Source organism: Periplaneta americana, chromosome 5, assembly GCF_040183065.1.
Source record: "Periplaneta americana isolate PAMFEO1 chromosome 5, P.americana_PAMFEO1_priV1, whole genome shotgun sequence".
In the NCBI taxonomy this organism is placed as follows: domain Eukaryota; kingdom Metazoa; phylum Arthropoda; class Insecta; order Blattodea; family Blattidae; genus Periplaneta; species Periplaneta americana.
This window is the reverse complement of record NC_091121.1, coordinates 172,996,293-173,020,568: the sequence shown is the minus strand read 5'-3', so window position 1 is coordinate 173,020,568 and position 24,276 is coordinate 172,996,293. Positions and strand designations below refer to the sequence as shown.

The window sequence follows — 24,276 nt, the reverse complement described above, 5'->3', positions numbered from 1 at the left end:
GACTCTAATTCTAATTAAATACATTTGCTTACACAGTTATTACATTAATATCTAGATCATAAAACAACATAAAAGTAAATAATGAAAATTGGATAACTAATGTTAGTGTGACAATAATAAACACTGGTAAGAAATAGTTATAATAATAATGATAATAATAATAATAATAATAATAATAATAATAATAATGGTAATAATAATAATAGTAATAATATGATATGATATGATATGATATATGATATGATATGGTATGATATGATATATATGGTATATGACATGATATATGATATGATATACGTTATATGATATGATATGATATATGATATGATATGATGATATATGATATGGTATGATATGATATGATATATGATGATATATGATATGATATGATATATGATATGATATATATGATATGATATGGTATGGTATGATATGATATGATATGATATATGTTATGATTATATGATATGATATGATATGATATGATATGATATGATATGATATGATATGATATGATATGATGTGATGTGATATATGATGTGATATGATATGATATGGTATGATATTGTTGTTTAGTCAAACTGTCTGAACCTCACAAGTGATACCAAAAGGCGCCACTTATGAGACAACTAGTCCAGGATATAATGGTGTAGGAAGACCAGTTCGTTTCCCCCTCCATTCCTTACATCGTGGATTAGTACATGTTACACTAATGAGTATGTTTCGCCATTTCCGACGCACGGTCGTATAGTTTGTGATACAGTCAAATTCCGGTCGCGTGGCAGGAATAGGAGGTCGCATAAGGAATGCAGTGCAGGCCTACACACCGCAGAACTGCTGGATGCGTAAGCAAACACAATACAACATGCGCTTTATCTAACTACAAGTTGTAACTGAAATAAGTGCGGTTTGTAATTTTCAATATCGAATAGAATTAAGGTCTGCATGTTCATACAGCACAATTGTATATGTTTAAAGAAACAGGATACATTGTATTTATTTAGTTCAGTTGTACAATTGAGTATATTAAAGACAGAAAAAGAACAACATGTTAGGCATTTTTAGGAAAATGCGGCCGGGTAGTTGGTAGAGCAGCTGGCTACGGACTGGAAGGTCCGGGGTTCGATCCCAGGTGGTGACAGGATTTTTCAGAACGGCCCCGAGGTTCACACAGCCTCCTATAAAATTGAGAACTGGGTCTTTCCCGGGGGTAAAAGGCGGCCAGAGCGTGGTGCCGACCACACCACCTCATTCTAGTACCGAGGTCATGAAAAGCATGGGGCTCTACCTCCGTGCCCCCCAAATGCCTTCATGGCATGTTACGGGGATACCTTTACCTTTTACTGTAATAATAGAAATGTTGTTCTTTTTTATAAAATCTGTATTACTAAATTTGTAAACATTTAATTTAAAATCGAATTGCAGTTAATTTGGTATGTAAATAAGTCATTCATTTAATTAATTATTTATTTAATCACGGATTCATTTTATTTATTTATTTATTTATTTATTTATTCATTTATTTATATATTTATTTTTTATTCATTTGTGCATCTGTTAATTTGTTTATTTATTTATTTATTTATTTATTTATTCATTTGTTGATTTGTTAATTAATTTATTTGTTTATTTATTCATTTATTTGTTAATTTGTTAATTTATTTATTTGTTTATTTATTCATTTATTTATTTATTTAATCATTTGTTCATTTGTTCATTTATTTGTTTATTTATTTATTTATAAATAATCGGCATATAGTAATTATACAATAGTCAGCACCTAGCACGTATGTCAGCATTATTTGTAGTTATTCCATTAATTCTAAATTTTTCTTATGTTTTTTTGGTATCGCAGTGTTCGTTTACAAATCGTCGTTTTCGTCATTTTATAGTTGTGTGACATGCCTTACACATAATGGTTTCTCCATGTGTTGAAAAGTACTTAGAGCCCAACTCGTTCACAATTTTATGCAATACCTAGTATATTAGAAGAATCCTTCATTTGTGACATATTTACAGATTTATTTCAACTGTGCAATAAAGCCACAATTAAGGTACCGAACATTAAACATGTGCCTCCACTCATTAACAGCTGTACGTAGCTGCTATCACATAGCGAGTGTACATAGCGCGCGTGGCTGCCTGCCCTTCTGAAGTCTGTGTACTCTGAGGTCCGTGTGCTCTTAACTGGCTGCTTTGTTGTGGATTGGAAACGGGTTGCCATGCTAATCAGGCTTCAGATGCATACAAATAAATGTTCTTCCTCTGACACATCTTCAAGTGAGATGTACTGCCTGATAATGGATATACATATCAGCCAGAACCTCAATCAGAGGATATGATGTAATATAATGTAATGTAATGCAATATAAAGTAATATAATGTAGTACAGGGACATCATTTTATTTTTACTTCAATTTTTATTGTACCTGAGTTTTTTAATGTACTTCACTCCCACCCCTTCTACTAATGAAGTTTAACCGTCCTCTACACAGAACCAAGACTGCATAATACAGTCATAGTAGCCTTACGGTCATAGTAAACAGTACCTTCCAAAAATATGTTCGCGTTTTCCAGTGACGAAAGAGCTTTCAATATTGAATCATTTTCGAGCAGATACTGTCGTCCATTTGCCTACCTCGTATCCTGGTTTCCCCTACCAGCTTTTATTCGCCAGCTAGTGGCTGGGCTGTCTTAGCTCCTTTCTCAGAACATTAATTTCTGTTAGGAATTGAACGTCTACGTAATATTATACAACTGTTTAAAATAACTTAAATAAAAGGGCTTCGTTAAGTAATTAATTGTCACGTGATTTCCATCCTTTCTATCACCCTACGACATAACCACTTGGACGGACAGTAGATAGTATGTCTGAGTAATTTTATCTGTGTGGGTCGGGCAGAAGTGAAGATTGAATTTACAGTACGTAAGGTACTCTTATAGAGTAGGTACAGAATTATTTCAACATGAGTTACTAGTACGAAGGACGAAACTGGTAATTGGGATTAAGTACAGTAGTCTATAGTGCGATAATATGCACATTAGAACTAAAGCCTGTATGGAAATGAACGGCCACCATTTTAAAAAATGTGATTAAATATCCATATTATGATTATTTTTCAATTTAACTTCATTCTCTATATTGTACGCTAATGTGCTGTAGACAGTATAATATACACTGCATATGAATACGTCCACGTGGACAGCTCAGTTCGTGAGTAAAAACACTCATTGTTAATACAGTACTGTATTTTGATTAAACAAAAACCTAATGAAAATGATCAAACTCAAAATCGCGATATTTCCTAGTTTACATAAATGGATGAACTACTTTTCTTCCCTCCTATACCTAGTAAAGTGATTTGTTTGTATATTACGCCGGTATCATCGAACTCCAGTCGTGGAACGGGGTAGCAAACGGCGTTGATCCAGAGGTATAGACAAGTTAATATTAAGAATGTTAGTAAAAATAAAATGATGTCCCTGTATATGTAATTTAGAGATAGAGTGAGCTGTTTTCATGTAAATTTGGCAGTAGATGCGGCAACTCTCGCCCAATTCAAGGCCGCCGCGGTCCACTCTATCTCTAGACGTACTGTATAATTATGATATATACTATCTGCCAAAAAGTAATTGGGCAATGTTTTTGCCCCTTTAGAACCTCGTGGTACCACCTCTTGTTGCTATTACAGCAACCACCCTGTCAGGCATACTCTCCACTAGTTTGTGTAGGATATCCACTGGAATGCGTCGTCATTCCTCTTGCAACATGGCACTCAGTTGGACAGTGGAAGTTGGCCCCATGTTTCGGCGGCTACTATGCAGTGGTATGCAGACAATAATATTCACCGGTTGGACTGGCCTGCACAGAGTCCTGATCTCAATCCCATTGAACACCTTTGGGCCGAATTTGACCGGTGATTGAGGTCTCTGGAGATGCGGCCAACTTCCATTGTCCAACTGAGTGCCAGGTTGCAAGAGGAATGGCGATGCATTCCAGTGGATATCCTACACAAACTAGTGGAGACCATGCCTGACAGGGTGGCTGCTGTCATAGCAACAAGAGGTGGTACCACGATGTTCTAAAGGGGAAAAAACAATGGCCAATTACTTTTTGGTAGATATTGTATAATATAATATACCGTAGCATAGGATAACATAACTAGAGACCGGAATCTTAGCTACTTACTTCTTGAAGTTAAGTGAGTTCGGAGTTTGTGCAATGAACCAAATGACTTGACTAAGGGCAGTGGCGCGTAATTATGTACGATGTAACGCTACTTTCATATCAAGGACGGGGCTATTTAATTTGTATTACAAAAGAATAAACATAGCTTTTGCTGTATACATTTAACTTAAAATGTTTTTTTTATTGGGTTATTTTACGACGCTGTATCAACATCTGGGTTATTTAGCGTCTGAATGATATGAAGGTGATAATACCGGTGAAATGAGTCCGGGGTCCAGCACCGAAAGTTACCCAGCATTTGCTCGGATTAGGTTGAGGGGAAAACCCCGGAAAAAACCTCAACCAGGTAACTTGCCCCGACCGGGATTCGAACCCGGGCCAATTGGTTTCGCAGTCAGACGCTCTGACCGTTACTCCACAGGTGTGGACCTTAAAATGTTACCATTTCACAAACATTACTCTTAATGAAATTTAATGTTTAAGCCTATAGTATTACAACAATCTTTGATGTAAAGCTCTAACTTAAAATGTTACTGTATCAGAGGCACTACTCTTAACATGTTTAAGCCTATATTACAATAATCTTTGATGTACATTTTTAACTTAAGGGGTTAGGTGGAGCTTACAGCAGTAAAATTTTTGGAAATATTAAAAATTTTTTTATCCTCCATTACCATAGGTTGTACAAGAAATATGTATATATATATATATATATATATATATATATATATATATATATATAAAATAATTCAAAACTGTGGTAGTTCACGTGCAGTGAGAAGCGTTTCCCTCATAAGTCTTAAACTTGTTAACTTTTTCATGTTCTCTTTCTTTTATTTTATTGCTGAAACTCATATTTAGAATATCATGCTCTTTCAACTATATTCCTTAATAAATAATATATTTTTTTATTTTGTGTTAGAAGAAAATACTGATGTATGACCATTTTTTAAAATGAATTTACTTCTTATCAGATAATCTATCACAGATAGAGAAGTGATTTTGCATCATATTGTAGATATGACATGATTAAACACTTACTTACTTACTGGTTTTTAAGTAACCCGAAGGTTCATTGCCGCCCTCACATAAGCCCGCCATTCGTCCCTATCCTGAGCAAGATTAATCCAGTCTCTATCATCATATCCCACCTCCCTCAAATCCATTTTAATAATGTCTTGCCATCTACGTCTCGGCCTCCCCAAAGGTCTTTTTCCTTCTGGCCTCTCAGCTAAAGGCCCATTCACAATGAAAATTAAACATAACCGTAACATAAACACAGAAGTTTGCGGCCAAGCTACCAAATGGGATCATTCACAATGATTCACATAAGCATTGACATAAACATTACCGTAAGACGTTAACATGAAAGTTTGCAAACTCCAAACTTTCATGCTTATGCTTACGTGATTTGCAAACAGAACACAATCGTGGAGCGCTGAAGTATAGGACAGAACATGAGGAAATGGCGTCATTGTTATGTTTCCATGGTTACCAAGTATGTTTGCTGTTATGTTTATGTTCCCATCGTGAATAATCTTGATTTTATCGTAACGTTTATATTCTTAAGTTAACGCTTACGTTATGTTTAATTTTCATTGTGAATGAGCCTTAACACACTATATGCATTTCTGGATTCGCCCATACGTGCTACATGCCATGCTCATCTCAAACGTCTGGATTTAATGTTCCTAATTATGTCCTGTGAAGAATACAATGCGTACAGTTCTGTGTTGTGTAACTGTGGCCGTGGCAGAGAATCAGTCCCATTCCGAGGCATATTTAAAGGTTTCGTAACAAACTATTTTTTACGGTGATGGGTTGTGACATGCATAAACACACACAAAAATTTTCATCATAGAATATTGGATACTTTTTGAGTTATGAGTGAAACGCTTCATCACTGCGCAGTGAATTTTTAATAAAATAATTATATATAAATAATTTTTTTAAATCGTAAAAATATGTTTATCATATAGCAGAAGGACAACGTTTTACACATACTAATTTTCATTATTGTACAGTACAAGATACAGTAATGGAGGAAAACAATGTTGAATATTTCCTCAATTTTACTCCATTAAGCTTTACCTAACCCCTTATAATATTACTGTTTCATAGGTAATCCTGTTGGTGCAATATTTAAGCCTATATTACGATAATCTTTGTTATAAAATTTTAACTTAAAACACCGGTACAACTGTACCACAGGTACTTCCCCGAATGAAATGTTTATACAGGGATATCATTTTATTTTTACTTCAATTTTTATTGTACCTAAGTTTTGAATGTACTTCACTCCCACCCCTTCTACTAATGAAGTTCCAACTGTTCTCCAGACAGAATCAAGGCCGCATATAGTAAACAGAACTGACTTAGAGAGTATAGTACGTTCCAGAAATATGTTTGCGTTTTCCAGTGACGAAAGAGCTTGCAATATTGAACCATATTTTTGCGCAGGTACTGTCCGTTTGCCTACCGCATCCCGATTTCCCCCACCAGCTTCTGCACGCACCTCTGTAAAAGTTGGGCTGTCTTAGCTCTTTTCTGAAAACATTAATCTCTGTTAGGAAATGGACGTTTACGTAATATTATACAACTGTTTAAAATAACTTAAATAAAAGGGCCTCGTTAAGTAATTAACTGTCACGTGATTTCCCCCCTTTCTACGATCCTGCGGCATAACCACTTGGACGGACAGTAAATAGCATGTCTGAGTAATTTTATCTGTGCGGGTCGGGCAGAAGTGAAGATTTAATTTACAGTACGTAAGGTATTCTTTTATAGAGTAGGTACAGAATTATTTCAACATGAGTTACTAGTACGAAGGACGAAACTGGCAATTAGAATTAGATGCAATAGTCTATAGTGCGATAATATGCACAAAAGAACTGAAGCCTGTATCGAAATGAACGACAACCATTTTCAAAAATGTGTTTAAATATCCATATTATGATTATTTTGCAATTGGACTTCATTCTTTATACCTATTGTACGCTAATGTGCTGTAGACAGTATAATATACACTGCATAATGAATACGTTCGCATGGATAACTCAGTTCGTGAGTAACATTTATTCTTAATACAGTACTGCATTTTGATTAAACAAAAACCTAATGAAAATTATCGAACTCAAAATTGCGATATTTCCTAGTTTACGTAAATGGACGAACTACTTTTCTTCCCTCCTATACCTAGTAAATTGATTTGTTTGTGTTTTACTCCAGTATCATCGAACTCCAGTCGTGGAAGGGGTTAGCGAACGGTGTTTCCGGTTCTCTAAAAGTATAGCCAAGTTAATATTAAAATGTTAGTAAAAATAAAATGATGTCCCTGTACCTATATTACAGTAAACTTTGTTGTAAATTTAACTTCATAAACATTACTAAACTGAAATATACTGTACTTGTTTAGGAGTAATAAATCTGTTGTAGAGTTACCATGTAGTGTGCATTACTTGTGTTTGTGAGCAGAGTATCTACTGAAGGACACGTGACGTAATGTATATCCCGTGCACTCTTATACTCATTCCAATGTTGTTGGACTAAGAAAATGTCTTTAAACGTAACATAACATAAAACATAACATAATACGATATGATACGGTACGATACAATAAAATACAATGTATAGTTTTCATTAGGTCTTGTAATTTTCTTCATTTGATGCAATCGTAAATAAAATTTTCCAAGAGGGTCCGCAATGCTAAATTTCTATAAGTTATTATGTAGAAGTACAAGTTTAAAGCACGCCACTAGAAATTCAATATTTCGCCAAGGAAAACTTGTGCATTAAAATAAATGATCCTTGAACACGCAACGCTTTACTGTGTAACCATAAACAGCTCACCTTATTAGTGTATTGAAATCTCGCCCTATTCTCTTACGGAGTATTTTGCGATAGGGTAAAATGAATGCGTTTCCAATTCACTGTGGCTAAAGCAAGGAGATGCATTATTATCTTTACTTCTTAACTTTGCTCTAGAGTATGCCATTAGGAAAGTCCAGGATAACAGAGAGGGTTTGGAATTGAACGGGTTACATCAGCTGCTTGTCTATGCGGATGACGTGAATATGTTAGGAGAAAATCCACAAACGATTAGAAAAAACACGGGTATTTTACTTGAAGCAAGTAAAGATATATGTTTGGAAGTAAATCCCGTAAAGACAAAGTATATGATTATGCCTCATGACGAGAATATTGTACGAAATGGAAATATACAAATTGGAAATTTATCTTTTGAAGAGGTGGAGAAGTTAAAATGCCTGGGAGCAGCAGTAACAAATATAAATGATACTCGGGAGGAAATTAAACATAGAATAAATATGGGAAATGCCTGTTATTATTCGGTTGAGAAGCTTTTATCATCCAGTATGCTGTCAAAAAATCTGAAAGTTAAAATTTATAAAACGGTTATATTATCTGTTGTTCTTTATGGCTGTGAAACTTGGACTCTCACTTTGAGAGAGGAACATAGGTTAAGGGTGTTTGAGAATAAGGTGATTAGGAAAACATTTGGGGGTAAGAGGGATGAAGTTACAGGAGAATGGAGAAAGTTACACAACACAGAACTGGACGCATTGTATTCTTCACCTGACATAATTAGGAACATTAAATCCAGACGTTTGAGTTGGGCAGGGCACGTATGGGGGAATTCAGAAATGCATATAGAGTGTTAGTTGGGAGGCCAGATGGAAAAAGAACTTTGGGGAGATCCAGACGTAGAAGGGAGGGTAATATTAAAATGGATTTGAGGGAGGTTGGATATGATAATAGAGACTGGATTAATCTTGCTCAGGATAGGGACCAATGGCGGGCTTATGTGAGGGCGGCAATGAACCTCCGGGTTCCTTGAAAGCCAGTAAGTAAGTAAGTGAAAGGAATGTTACTCTAGCAATAAAAAAAAAATGATCAAAGGTGAAGACAGAATTATGAAACTTGTACAGAATTTTCAAGAGAGAGTTAGTATATCACTCACCTGCATTCGCTATCGGTTTCTTTCAGACGTTCCTTCTCTAGAATAGTTGGTGCGTTCACGAGAATCAACGCAATGGGGACTGTCCTTTACTCAAAAGTCTACAATGCGCACGTTTCTGGAAACCCCTGAGGAGAGGCAAACCTGTCTCTGACAGATCTGAGAACCTCGTGTCTTCACCCAATAGACTGTACGTTGCTTATCATGCTTGAGTGGTTCTCAAATTTCGCTTGCCAGACAAAACCTAACCTGATTTGTTTACCATCGTGTCACTTGAGACTGAGAGAGACAGACAACACTACACATAATTAATATTCAACATTTCATTATTAATCATGATTTATTAGGAACAATTTGCGTGTGTTGATAATTTATTACCTTCCAGTTCCACTAAGTTTTGAAAGTAAATGAATAGGCATTTGTTAAAAGGGCAACTGTCACATTTTTTTGTGTTTTTTACTTTTTCATCGATTATGAATCTAGAATAATAGATGCACGATTCCAATGTTAAAAGGACAGCAATATCTCAGTTATAAATAAGTTTAAAATTCTGTCATTGTCTTGGCATTTTGTTAAAAGGTCAGATGTCCTGGACATCTGTCTTTTCAATAAATAATTATTTGTATGGTTGAGTTGGTAGTACATGTTATACAGGGTGTGTTCGAGGTGGTGTTACAAACTTTCAGGGATGATGACGAAGGGCACATATATCAATTTGAGATAAGGAATCCTGGTCCGGAAATGACCGAGTCGAAAATTACAAGCAAAAATAGTTCTGTGGAAATGAAATAATTTTATTCCTCTGTACACCTTATTTATGTGTATTTATCTGTACATCTTACACATACTGTATTCATCTGACGTTGCTTACGTTGTCTACTTACAGTATTCCATTCAGTGCGCTGTCTGAGGGGTGGGGACAGGAAACTACGCTAAAGCAATGCAAATAGCGTAATGTGTAACGGACATGGTCGGTCCTGATATGCACGTCTGTAGACAGCAGTGTATGTGTACAAGTTGCAGTGTCCAGTCGATCAGTTATAGTGAAATGGAGGAGTGCACGAGAGCGGAATAAGCAGACCTGATTTTCGAATACGGATGAGCCATTGGGAACAGTAGACAAGCTCACAGATTGTATCCGGGCAAGTACCCACGTAGGAGACATCCGGCACGACTGTTCCAAAGGATAAGGGAAGGAGTGCACGTGGTGCAAAATTACAATTCCATTTCCACACAACTATTTTTCCTTATAACTTTCAACTCAGTCATTTCCGGACCAGGGTTCCTTATCTCAAATTGATACATGTGCCCTTCGTCATCATCATTGAAATTTTGTAACACCATCTCAGAAACACACTGTAATGTGTGCGCGTGTGGCTTCTTCAGCTGATTATCTGCAGACACCATGACAAATACAACTTTTTTGTCTCAGGGAAAGAGCGACACATGTAAACGATTTATTTCAGATGATGGATAGAACAGAAAAATTCTCTCCGGCACCGGGACTCGAACCCGGGTTTTCAGCTCTACGTGCTGAGGCTTTATCCACTAAGCCGCACCGGATTCCAGTACCGATGCCGGATCGAATCCCCTCAGTTTAAGTTCTATCTCTCAGTTTTCCCTTTGGTGACCTACCCTCATGTACTGTGACAGTGGCACAATGTCCAACGCACTGTGTACAGAGGTGCATCCATTACTAGTGATTAAGTGGCCGTGATCCGACGGGATGAGCGCCGTCTTGAATTACTAAGTGATTACTTACGGATATCATATTATTGTGATGTAACGAAATATATATATATATATATATATATATATATATATATATATATATATATATATATATATGATATTTCCGTGCTTAGTGTACAAAATAATTAAACTTAAATTATATGATTTACTTTAATATACATAGATTAAGAACATTTTGTAGAAAAATATAAAATCTCGTTTATTTTACTTATCATAATACAAGAAATTATAATGAAACAATATACAAAGAAGTAGTAACACCTATAATAATTTGAATTTGATTTGTTTCGTTTCATATACATTTACTTCTACCCCTGATCACATATATATCAGGTTGCCCATTGCCATGTTATGAAATAGCAACATAAGATGGAAACAACCACCAGAGCCTCCAGCGTCGAAGATACATTTTTGGTAAAGGCCGCTAGATGAAAGTGCAGATTCATCCATGCAGTTCCACAAAGGTTATAACGTGACTTCTTTTGCAGTCTATAGATGTCACCATAGTGAAACTGATAAAAGTGGTTGCCTTAAAAGTCCATTAGGCCGATCAGTCTGTTATATGTGACCAGGGCTTCTACCTTAAAACTCGAATTCTGAAGACATAATTTCTTTGACATAATTCATGGTATTTTAGGCCCCTGTGTGTTAAATTACTTTTATTCAGGCATCTTATGCTGTGCATATTCCTATAGTTACAATTTTCATGTTCATAATGCCCTATTCTGACATGGAGAAGCGTCATATTTGTATATCAGGATCCGGTTACTTAGAAATACCGTTTAGCTATAACTATGTCACGAGGAGATATTACTCTGAACCACTTCTCAATGTTCTTTTGTTGGTTTCTGATCCAAAAATAATTTTCTCCGACTTCTATGTTCTCTTTTGTTTTCCAGCTACCATCTTATCTCTGCTTCCATATCAACTGGACCTTTCTAGAATTTCTGAAGTACTTTAATGATTCTTTTACCATCTTATCTTGCGTTCTTTACAATTGGTTATTTTCCCCATATTTACCATATCACACGTGGCTATATAGTTTATAAAAGCGCATGATAACAAATATTTCATTTATACCAAAAGAAGTTACTGCACTCTACAAAGTGTCCCAAAAGTCTCCATACATAGGAAATGTAAGTTGAAAATAAAAATGTCGCATAGTGTACTCAATACGACCAACCGCCTCCCCAGATCTCACACACCTTGATTTTTACATTTGGGGTCACCTTAAGTTGCAGGTCTGGGATCGGGAAGAAACAGGGAATGTCACGACACATCATTAACGAAAAAAATTAGTTTTAATAGCTGAACATTTGTGATTTCTAATCAATGTAGCAAATGTTCAACGTTACCTTACACGAACATTTTCATTTTTAATTCGTTCTTCTGTGATTCGAAAGTTCCGTAATACCAGTTTCCACCTATGGAATGCGCTGTATACCATAAAATCGCTCAAAATTGACACCCTTCATCTGGAAGCCCCTATCGTAGATGCCTGTCATGTGACGACGGACATATTGCAGCTTTTGCATCGGAACAGGTTGGAACACATTCATGATCTGTGCCTGACTTTAGAAGGCCGTCATATTTAGCAAATTATGTGACATTTCTATTTTGAACTTATTTTCCCTACGTATGGAGACTTTTGGAACACTCTGTATAGAGTCTATTGTGAAAAGAAAATAATTACTCGTTAATCTTAGAATGATTTTAAAAGCTAAGAAACTAGTCGTGACTAAATTTGCATTACATTTTCATCACGCGAAACAATCATTGAGTATAGCTGTGTTACAACAACCTTCAGGATTTACGAACGAATTGGGAATTTTTTTCTTGGAATATCCTGCAATTTTGAGCATGATCATTTTATATCTGAAATAAAGTAAAGAAAGATATCACATCTATACACTATGGAGACACTTTATGCTTTCATGACCTTTACAAGAATGAGAATAGTGTGATAGGCATGACGCTGCGCTAGCCTTTTATCGCCAGAAAGGGCTCGACAGGAGGCTGAGTGGAACATGTGGAAGTTTCGGCCACTTGAAAAATCCTATCACCACCCAGGATTGAACCAGAGACCTTCCAGTCCATAGTCAGTTCTACCAACTGAGCCATCCGACCGCCCCTTTCGTCTTTTGATTTATAACATTGCTATTTTAAGGAGAAACTTGAAGTTTGGTCCGCTTTTAAAACTGAATGGAATCTGAACACCGGAAGTTATGAAGACATTTTGACTGGCTATTTACTGCCTACCATAAAAGATCAGTTTCACTATTCGTACTAACATGACAATGCGCAATGCCATAGAGCGCGGTCTGTAAGGAGATGGTTTGGAGATTGAAGCAGTAATTAGGAGACGGGGAGACTGATTTTATAGCGAGGTTGATATCACCGTATTTTAATTACATGACTTCGCGGGGATGTTTTAGCGACTTTGTCAGAATTAGTTTCCCACGCAGGTGTTTCGTCTTACTGAGTCATTTGGCGGCATCGGGTAGATTTACGGCCACCTTGTGCGGGGTTCATATAGATGCGCATTCAGGCGTAGAATCCGCAAATTGGACAAGACTCGTGGGAAAGCAATTGCAAAGCTCGGGGTTTTCCAAAAGAACGGGTATTGTCGAAAAATCTACTAACTAATTTGATGTTGTGGGAAGTCCAAGTCTATATTTACAGATGACGTATCTCGTGACCAATGAGAAGAGATCTCGGTTCAGCATATGAGGTCACTTTGGACCAATAGAAAATAGATTTTAGGTCGGTTAAATGACGTAGTTGTTAGCCAATAGGATAATTAGTTTTAGCGTAGGATAGGTTTTAATAAATAATGGTGACGAGGCGCGGATAGGAGCTTTTTCGTGTCGACGGCACTCCATACGAGTCGTTCTTTCGGTGAAGACACGACAGACAGAACTTTATCATCGACGAGGCCACACATCAACATTACCATCGGGAGCCGTTCGGATAGAGAGAGAGAGAGAGAGAGAGCGGAGTGACCGGACAGGAGCTTCGAGTATAGAGTATAGAACAGAGGATCGAGTTTATAGTACTGAATAGAGCATATTCAGCGCTGTCATAGAGTTGATATAGAAGTACGATCAACTATTAAATTACAAGTTCAGCCGGAAATACATTCTCAAGGGTTTATTAGTTGAACACGCCAATAAACTTATAGTTTCGAAATCAACACTGCCTTTTCTCTAAGTAGTCGGCTTGGTATTATTCCCGACATCATCCTACACCACAACTGTACCTCGGCTACCCTGAATGGATCTCATGCTACACCGAGCGTCGAAATAGGGTGGGCTGGCGCCCACTACTTAAAACAATAGTAAATTTGCCGACCCTATTCGCGCTTCTCGACAGACGAGTGCTGGCAGCCGTGGACCTACTGGCTGGTGCGAGTGGAGGGGCATCAGTAGCATCGTCATCGATTGAGGACCAACCTCAATCACGACGCATCCACCCTCAAATGGCCCCCAACGTGGGGCCACAATCACGACGCATCCACCCTCAAGATAATGAAGTTCAGGAGATGAACTGTCCGGCGCAGGGTCCCGCTGCAAATCTTGGATGAATTAGAACATAGACTTCACTCCAGACTTCAAAGTCCCACATCATTACCTGGTCTGGTTACAACTCTATCATTTCTCCACAGACGTTCAGACACCTTCTGGAAGGTCTTGCTACTAGAATTACTGCTGTCATAAAGGCAAAGCGTGGACCCAACTCCATATCAAAGTCCATTACCTGACAGTGTGTCGAGAGAAGAGTCTGAGTATGATTTTGGTCAAGTGTCCCAGTACTTTTGATCAGGTAGTGTAAATGGAAAAGCACGATTGTAACAGCTTCACTGATGTAGATGAAATTAGATGCAACGTTGTAAGGCACATTGTCACTAGTTTAAATAATTCAAGATAATTATTTTCGGATCATCCGATGTAACTTATAGTTGTAGAATATGTAGAAATGCCATTAGCAGAATCGTGCATAACAGGAACATTTGCGTCTTTGTAGTTCTTTTATTACTGAACGAATCATTGCAGAGGTTTCCGTCACAAGTTATACAAGTGACGTCATCGGACACCAAGTTTTGTTTGATATTGTTGCATATGGTATCAACTGAACTTCTTTTTGCACATCCGCGTTCCTCTATGTGACTGCCTCCAAGCCCTGTTGAGAAACCATTACCACATGCGTAAGTTACCATTTGCGCTCAAGTATAATGTTAAAGACTTTATTGCCAGGGTGACAGAGGCAAAGAATGCGAAATAGCCTATCTCTGAAATTTCTTAAGTTGTTCTCTTGCACCCAATTCATTCCATTAAAATCCCAAATTAATTTCCATTAACTTTATTTTCACCCATTGCCCATTGCTGTAAGATTTTAATACATGCACCGTCGATAAAGAACAAAGTCAATGTGCATCTACTTAGATATAACATGCAGAGCAAGTCCCCTGCCATCGGCAAGCGGTAGAGCATGAAAGTCAAGGAATGTTATGGGCAGGAAAACATCGATCATACCGGAATGGATATTTAAGAGTTGGTAGTTCATTATAAAAAGTGGATCTGATAAAACGTTAATACAAATTAGTTTTATTTCCTAGAATATATCTATCTATATATAAAATACAATAATAAATAAATAAATAAATAAATAATGAATAAGTAAATAAACACTTAAGTACATAACTAACTAAATAAATACCCAAATAAGTTAATAAATAAATAAGTGAATAAAGAAACAAATACATAAGTAAATAAATAAATGAGTGAATGAATGAATGAATGAATGAATGAATGAATGAATGAATGAATGAATGTGTTTATGAATACATGAATAAATAGACAAATAAATAAATAAGTAAAAAATTAAGTAATAAGCAAATAACACTTAAATACATAACTAAATAAATAAGTACCCAAATAAGTTAATAAATAAATAAGTGAATAAAGAAATAATACATAAGTAAATAAATAAATGAGTGAATAATGAGTTTATGCGTGAATGAACGAACGAATACATGAATAAATAGACAAATAAATAAATAATTAAAAAAAATAATGAATAATTAAATAAACACTTAATACATAACTAAATTAAAAAATACCCAAATAAGTTATTAAATAAATAAGTGAATAAAGAAACAAATACATAAGTAAATAAATCAATAAATGAGTGAGTTTATGAGTGAATGAACGAACGAATACATGAATAAATAGACAAATAAGTAAATAAATAATAAATAAATAAAATTATTAAATAAATATTACCTTAAACACTCCAGCAATATCCTTAATATTTGCGCCTTTTTCAAGACGTTGAATAATATTTATGTCGTTAAAAATACTTAGACGTGAACGTATTGTGACATACAGTAATGTCTTACCGATATGCGGGGGCTTGGATTCTCGTCACAACAGACCACGTTGTACACTTCTATGATTTCTTTATAATCAAACACATTCCTATAAATCGGCGGAGTAGTGCAATAATAATAGTAATAATAATAATAATAATAATAATAATAATAATAATAATAATAATAATAATAATAATAATAATAATATCGTCATACTAGACCTATCAGATGACTTGGATGCCGGCGCAAACTGCAGAAATTCCTACAGTTTTTCGCTCTATGACATATTCGTCCGATTTGGTCTCGTGAGAAAGTTTTAAGTTGAAGTAGTTCTTTACGGTAAAATTTTGACAGGAGGAAGGAGGTAACCTACCACAACACCGTATTTTCCCACACAACATTTCACATGTATATCCGGAGTTCAACTTTAAATGCTATTATGTAGAATAGTATGGGAACACTGAATAATCGTGATAGTGTTGCTTTCTTGCCTGCCTGCGGTTTATATTTTCCCTTCTGTAATGTATTTAAAAAGCTTATAGTTAATAGAATATTAAAGAAATGAAATAAATAAACCATATTCGGAAGACATTTATCTAAAGACTACCACAAATTGAAGAATAGATGTCTTACATCGTTAACAGCGAAAAATTGATGTACGTAAACGCAATTAGTTTTTCGAAATGATATGATTGTTCCTAATGATATTGACAAAATTCGGTTTATATCCTTTGTTCTCAATAAAATCTCACTGCTTAAGCTACTCTTACTAAATTTGTGCACTATTTACACTAATAATTTAGTCGTTCAGTGTAAGAATCCTGTAACACTCACATACCTTGTTCTGAGAAAATCAAAGTTAAAAGAAAATAGGTAGTTAACATTGTACCTAATGATAATTCAGCATGTCGTCACCTCTCTTCTATCTCCGATATGCACAAAAGAGGTGTAATAAATAAAAGGTTTAGATCGATATTAATGAGCCTAATATGTTCGTATTCATATTCTTTATTTGCCTGAAGGTACAATAGTATAAGGGTCGTCGTCAATTTAATAATATAAAGACAATGTGTCAACATTAAAAAAGATTAAAACTAAATAATAATAAAATTCAACTAAAATACTACATCATTAAAAAAATAATTCATATTGTAAAAAGGATTATTTTGTAGCTATCTCTTAGTCTGAAATTTTAATTGTCTTTAATTTTGTGCCTTTAAATTTGTAGGTATCTTACTATATACTTTTATTGCTGTAATTACATAGCTAGATTGTGTCTTTTGCCACCTGACAAATGGTACATTTAGTTGATCAGTATTTCTAGTTTCTATGTAACTCTTAGAGGGTTGCAGAGTTTTTGTATTGAATCACAGAATTATTGTAAAAATATATTCGATTTCGACCACAGATTGTGTTAAATACGAAGTGTATTCTCCGTAACTTTTTAGGCTCCCTGTTTAGCTTATCAGCTGTCAAAAATGTGAGCTTATCACAAACGATAAGAAGAAAAAAAAGACTGTGCTAATAGAAATGAGAATGCGGTGTTCAAGTCCAGTGTGTTATATACAAACTTTATCTCGAAGTTTCCTGTTAGAAACAATAGTAGAAGACGCAAGAAGTAGAATAACTTGAATTTTCTTAAAATCGATTACATTCAACTAATTTCTTTACACTCAGTATTATGAACACTTACTGTATGTGGCAGTGTGGAAATGGTACACTTAGTTGAAAGTCTTGTTCAAGTGTTCTGTTTCATAGTTGAGTTTTGTGGACAACAGTTATTCCCAAAACTGTGGCAAATTGTTATTATTATTATTATTATTATTATTATTATTATTATTATTATTATTATTATCATCATTATCATTATTATTATTATTATTATCATCATTATCATTATTATTATTATTATTATTATTATTATTACTCTGAAAAGAGAGGCGGACTCTAGCGCTACGTCAGAATCCCAATCCACACTGACTGACTATGCTAAGGTTTGCTGAGCATTTAAATTTTCGAGAAGACAATCCCACTGTTCCCAGGCTAAACCCCTCATCCCGCCGTCAGCCGATGTTCGGCGAGTGCTGTGGAATGATAGTGCACTGGAAATGGAATGAAATGATGTTGATGGTTGTTATGGGGAAACGGGAGAACCCCGAGGATACCCACAACTGGGTCCTTGTCCGCCATAAGGATCACTACGAATTTTTCAACAGTAATCTTACTAGAGGCTTTGATTTTACCGATAAAATACTCGATATTGTTTAGAAATACTATAAAAATAATATAAATTAAGTAAGCTGATGGCGTGACAATGAAACAGAAAGAAGATTGCTGGAAGAAAACGTCGCTTGAATTTTGCGATATGCCGGTTAAGTTAATTCAAAATAAGTACAATTTCTTCCTATGCTTTATACGTGATGTAGCGAAAGTTTTTATGTTATAATTTGTGTCTGTTTATTCCTCAGGTGTTAAGTACAGAAAAAAACCGATAATAATTTTAAAACAGGCTATGAATCTTTAAAGAGGAAGTGTAGGAAAAGTCTCATAATCGTAGTTCGGAAGTGTCTAAATTCTTTATCATATCAATGGGTGAATTTTTTTTCACTAGAAAATCCTGAAAAATCTCTAAATACCTATTTAAGCAATAGAAAAGTTAAAAGAAATTGTCTCCGAAAAACAACTAAAGGTCACTAATTTAGCGATCCTGACTATAAGTCTATAAGCTCCGCGATATCAGTTTTGAAGTTAACAACTTTTGTCAGGTTTACTATGCTGCCATCTAGTTGTTACATAAGGAGTCACGTCATAACTTCCATTTGAATTGCATTAGCGACTGTACTGCCATCTCGTGTTCGTTTACGGCGGACGGGTGGCGATCCTGGCGGTTGTTCTCTTCAAAGTGCAAACGATTTTAACACAGGAACGAGCAATCTATATGTGATCTGTGTTATAAGCATAGTCGTAAGTTGGAGTTCGTGTGAACATAACTTCAAATATATTATACTATAATATCAACATTGTAATGACTTAATTGATTTAAATTAAAACTAGGCTTTGTGAGGTCTCATTCCTGAATGTTCTTTCTTCTGTGAACATTATTTAATATTGCATCCTTTAATAAATCATCTTCGATGCCTCCAAATGCTATTATCTGACGCAGATATTTATTATTATTATTATTATTATTATTATTATTATTATTATTATTATTATTATTATTATCTCTTTCCAACATCCAATCACTCATACCTGGTCAGGAAACTCTCTCGTACTACATACCATTGCTGTAGTCACAGTTTCCTGTCACGTGGCATTAGAGAAGGCCTGTATCATATCAAGAAACACATTATTGGAAAAAGTCCCAATCATCATACATCATCTTGGATTCACTGCCACAGTCAGCTGCTTAACCGCGGCCGTGTTTTTTTTTTCATGTCTTACATTTATATTATTTTTATTATATTTGTGGAACTTTGTATCAAATTGGATTAGGTGTAATTGTGATAATAATAATTATGATAATAATAATTATTATTGTTTTATTATTTTATTAGTAGTAATATTCTTTGAAGATTCGAACTGTGCATAGTTATAGCACGAATGGCCGTACATATTCGTGCGAAGGTGGCCGGGAGGAAAAAGGTCTTAAGTACAAATTTTATACTTTTCAGGAGAGCAGTAGAAAGATTGAAATTGGTGTCAATTATAGAGTTTTTTAATTAAGAGGTTTTTCCTGGATATTATTTGTTTATATTTCTTCTAAAATAGGTAATGTTTCTCATGTAACAATTTTGTTGAGTATTTAAAAAAATAGCCGTACTTAAGCCCTTTTAAGACTAGAACCCAAACTGAGTAGAAGGGACAATTTAAACATAAGACCTTTTTCATGTCAAAATAAATGAGAAATGTAAATTATTAGGAATGCAGAATGGGTCTTAAACAATTATAGGACTGTTTACCCTGGTGCTTAAATTTTAAAAAAGAAAGGACATCAGTATGTGATAAAATGGCTAAAATGCAAGTTAGACATTTTAAATAGGAAAGCATGGAAAGTAAACGTTGTGACGGTTTGTAAGGAATGAAGTATTAAATATTCTTAAGTCCTTTATTCTGTGTGTGCTCGATTCAAAAAGTACTTAGGACATTTGGTAACGCTCTATAAATCCAGTCAGGAGTCTTATTTGACTTTAACCGCTTTACCAGATTGTAGAGAATTGTTTCCGCTTTCAGAATATACAAAACGCTCATTTTCACAAAAAATTTACTTAAGACCTTTTTCCTCCCAGCCACAGCTATTATGTGTAAATAAATGCATTTCATTCATTCATACTTAATCACTCGCACACTACTGGTTAGTAAATTCTCATGGTTAGCGTGGTTTAACTCGTAACCGAGCTTGGTACCACAGTAATACAACATAATGCGTGGTTAACTAACATCTGTTACTTAAACGTTCCTAACCGAGACTGGTGCACTCGGCCATAAGGTATACTCACCTCTGGCTGAAATTTTAAGGCAGACATCTTCATCTGGCGCACAAGGTATTTGGAAGAAAACGTTTACGAAAGGGTCTGCGCAGTGAAAGACGTCCCTCATTTTGACAGGACACTTGTAGCAATCCAACGTTAACCCTTGAAACAAAAATTTGTATAAGGACACATATTTTGTCATTAGTTATGCCTAAATAATGAACTGGAATTATTTCAAAATCCGCAGTCACGTATAGTTACTAACATCATGTTATTTGAAGGGTTCAGAGCTATAGTGGGCCAAACACCATTTATTAAAAAACGGAGAAAACAAGAGTTAAAATTAAGTGATTACCATAATTTAATGAAACGTATAGCAAGTAAGAAAAAGTATGCACATTAAAATTAAATGACATGTCAGTCTTCATTAATTATGATATTTACTTAACTTTAACCCTTGCTTTCTCCGTTTTTAATAAATGGCGCTTGGCCCGCTATGGCTCTGAACCCTTCATTTATCAGTAGACCTCGGATGTTCAGGCATTAAAACTGTGTGATTTAGGCGGCAAAATGGGCACATAGAAAGATAAAGCAGTCACTTATGGTAACGAACGAGACATTTATAAAACAAAATAGACACTTTTGATAAGAGAATGGGAACTGAGGAATCAAATAAGCATTGAATAAACCTTTGATCAATTATTTTCATGACTAAAAATACATATAAAAAATTGAACTTCAAATGTTAACACGACAGTGAGATAATTAACATTTCTTTTTGTTTAATACTTTCATTCCTGATCGTGCTGTCTGCTGTAATTGGCATGCCAACGAATTATAAGAATCATTCGTGAGTGGGATCTAAGCTATGACTCTTGCTGCTTGAAACCATCTTATGTGCAGAAATAGTAATATGCGTTACAAGAGCGGTATGTTGACGTTTTCATGTTCGAGGAAAAGACTGAAAAAGCGAAACGTAATTAAGCTTTTTTGATTTCCGAGAACATGAAAACAAACATACCGCTCGTGTATCGTACATTATTTTGTGCGAAGATCGTTTATTACATACCTGAAAGAGGAATTTCTAATTAGTTGCAATGAAATCTCCATCTTGGTTTCTGTTCAATGACGGCAACTTTGGAAAACAAATATATCTATCTTCAACATTTTTCCTATAAAATATTTTCTATGTTTACTATACTCCAGCAGGCCGTGATATACGTCTATCTTTTTTTTCCCCAATGCGAACTTAAAACAAACGGTAAGGTTATGTAATGATTTATTTTTCATTTTAATATTTTAACAATATTATTTATATAACATATTGCAGTAATAACATCGGCATCTGGAATCTTGTTGATTTTTTTTCACGGCTTCCTTAATGTTACTTGCATTACAAATGCAGTAACTTTTGTGCGAGATCGTGTGTATTTGCTTGTTTTCCGCACAGAACCGATACGTGGTAAGTGTGAAATACCACATTCAGTATTCCCAACGTAACACACATAACAATTTCCCTCTTCTTACCGCTTAAGCGCGACATTCATTATACTGCTTTAGGCTTTTAACATATTATTTTTAGAGACGTTTAACATAGTAATAATTATAAATTGGAAACTTACCACTGCAATTTCACCTAAATTGTACTGTTAATTATTGTTTTTAAATATTTGCAAAAATTAAGTAAAGCCTACTACTCCACGAAACTTATTGCATTCCTGATACAAGTAACATTAAGGAAGCCGTGAAAAAATCAACAAGATTCCAGATGCCGATGTTATTACTGCAATATGTTATATAAATAATATTGTTAAAATATTAAAATGAAAAATAAATCATTACATAACCTTAGCGTTTGTTTTAAGTTCGCATTTATAGACTGGGGGAAAAAAGACAGACGTATATCACGGCCTGCTGGAGTATAGTAAACACAGAAAACATTTTATAGCAAGAAAGATATTTTGGTGTTCCGAAGTTGGCGTCATTAAACAGAAACCAACATGAAGATTTCATTGGAACTAATTAGAAATTCGTCTTTCAGGTATGTAATAAACGATCTTCGCACAAAATAATGTACGATACACGAGCGGTATGTTTGTTTTCATGATCTCGGAAGTTAAAAAAGCTCAACTACGTTTCGCTTTTTCAATCTTTTCCTCGAACATGAAAACGTCAACATACCGCTCTTGTAACGTATATTACTATTGTGTTGTTGTAGAGTTTACTTAATTTTTGCAAATATTTAAAAACAATAATAAACAGTACAATTTAGGTGAAACTGCAGTGGTAAGTTTCCAATTTATATTTATTACTATGTTAAACGTCTCTAAAAATAATATGTTAAAAGCCTAAAGCAGTAAAATGAATGTCGCGCTTAAGCGGTAAGAAGAGGGAAATTGTTATGTGTGTTACGTTGGGAATACTGAATGTGGTATTTCACACTTACCGCGTATTGGTTCTGTGCGGAAACCAAGCAAATACGCACGATCTCGCACAAAAGAATATTCGATATTCACTGATACCATAGGTGCATAAGGTAAATGAAGATATTAACGTCACCAATTCAAAGAAGGTTTACAACTGACCAGGAATACGTACAATAATATTTATTTTTAGATATTGATCATTTGTAGCCTTTCTTACGAAATGTACATTTCAAAAGTTGTAATTGAAGGTTTCAGAGCCATAGTGGGCCAAGCGCCATTTATTAAAACCGGAGAAAGTAAGGGTTTAAGTTAAGTGAATACCATAGTTTAATGAAGATTGTACGGTTTTGAAGCAGAATTACTAGAGATATTCCCATTTCCTGGATTATTATTTCACCGAACTTGCAATATCAACTCGTTGACTTTGCACCTTATAAGCTAGAACAGCATGTGTCGTGTGCAACATACTAGTAGCTACATATGTCTGACCAGTCATTTCTACTAAAGAGAATATAAATAGATTAAGATTTATGTATCTGCTACATGTGTAACCTACCTATCTGTAAAATTCCAATGATGACACTCAACTGCAAAAGATATTTACACATTGTCACGACTTCTTTTGTGGCTGTTGCTGGTATGATGTTATTTCTTCATTCATTGCAAGCAGAATGTTTCAGGGAGATAAGAGGTGACTAAAAGTGTAAACGTCAGTGTATTATCAATCAGCTGTAGACGGGTGGTTTAAAACTACATATCTCATCATTGCCAGGTCATTGTCGCTCCTTCGGATATCTTTAGCTTCTGTCCTACTCTAAATACAGAATACAGCGGAAAGAGGAGCCATCGACTTTAACATGAAGACTTTTTGAGTAGAGGAGAGTTTGATGTAAAAGCAATGTGTCTACAATGTAAATTGTAACGGATATATTGAAATACGTGATTAATATCATTTGTAACTAGCCATACCCATGCGTTTCGCTGCACTTTCTGCAAACTAGTACATTATGCAACGGGCCTATAATGGTAGTAATTAAGACGCGAGTATGTTTGTTTATGAAAAAAGCGCAAGCGAGTTTCATAATTTTCAT

The 24,276-nt window shown here is 35.0% G+C and overlaps 1 long non-coding RNA gene across 1 annotated transcript; it reads right to left on the bottom strand.

The window, feature by feature from the left end:
- Window positions 1-11,072: 11,072 nt before the first annotated feature.
- Window positions 11,073-23,875, bottom strand: LOC138700283 (uncharacterized). The gene is made up of 3 exons (XR_011332320.1): window positions 23,742-23,875; window positions 20,787-20,921; window positions 11,073-15,095 (listed from the first exon to the last, which is right to left on the bottom strand). It is a non-coding gene; the product is annotated as an uncharacterized lncRNA (long non-coding RNA).
- Window positions 23,876-24,276: the final 401 nt, after the last annotated feature.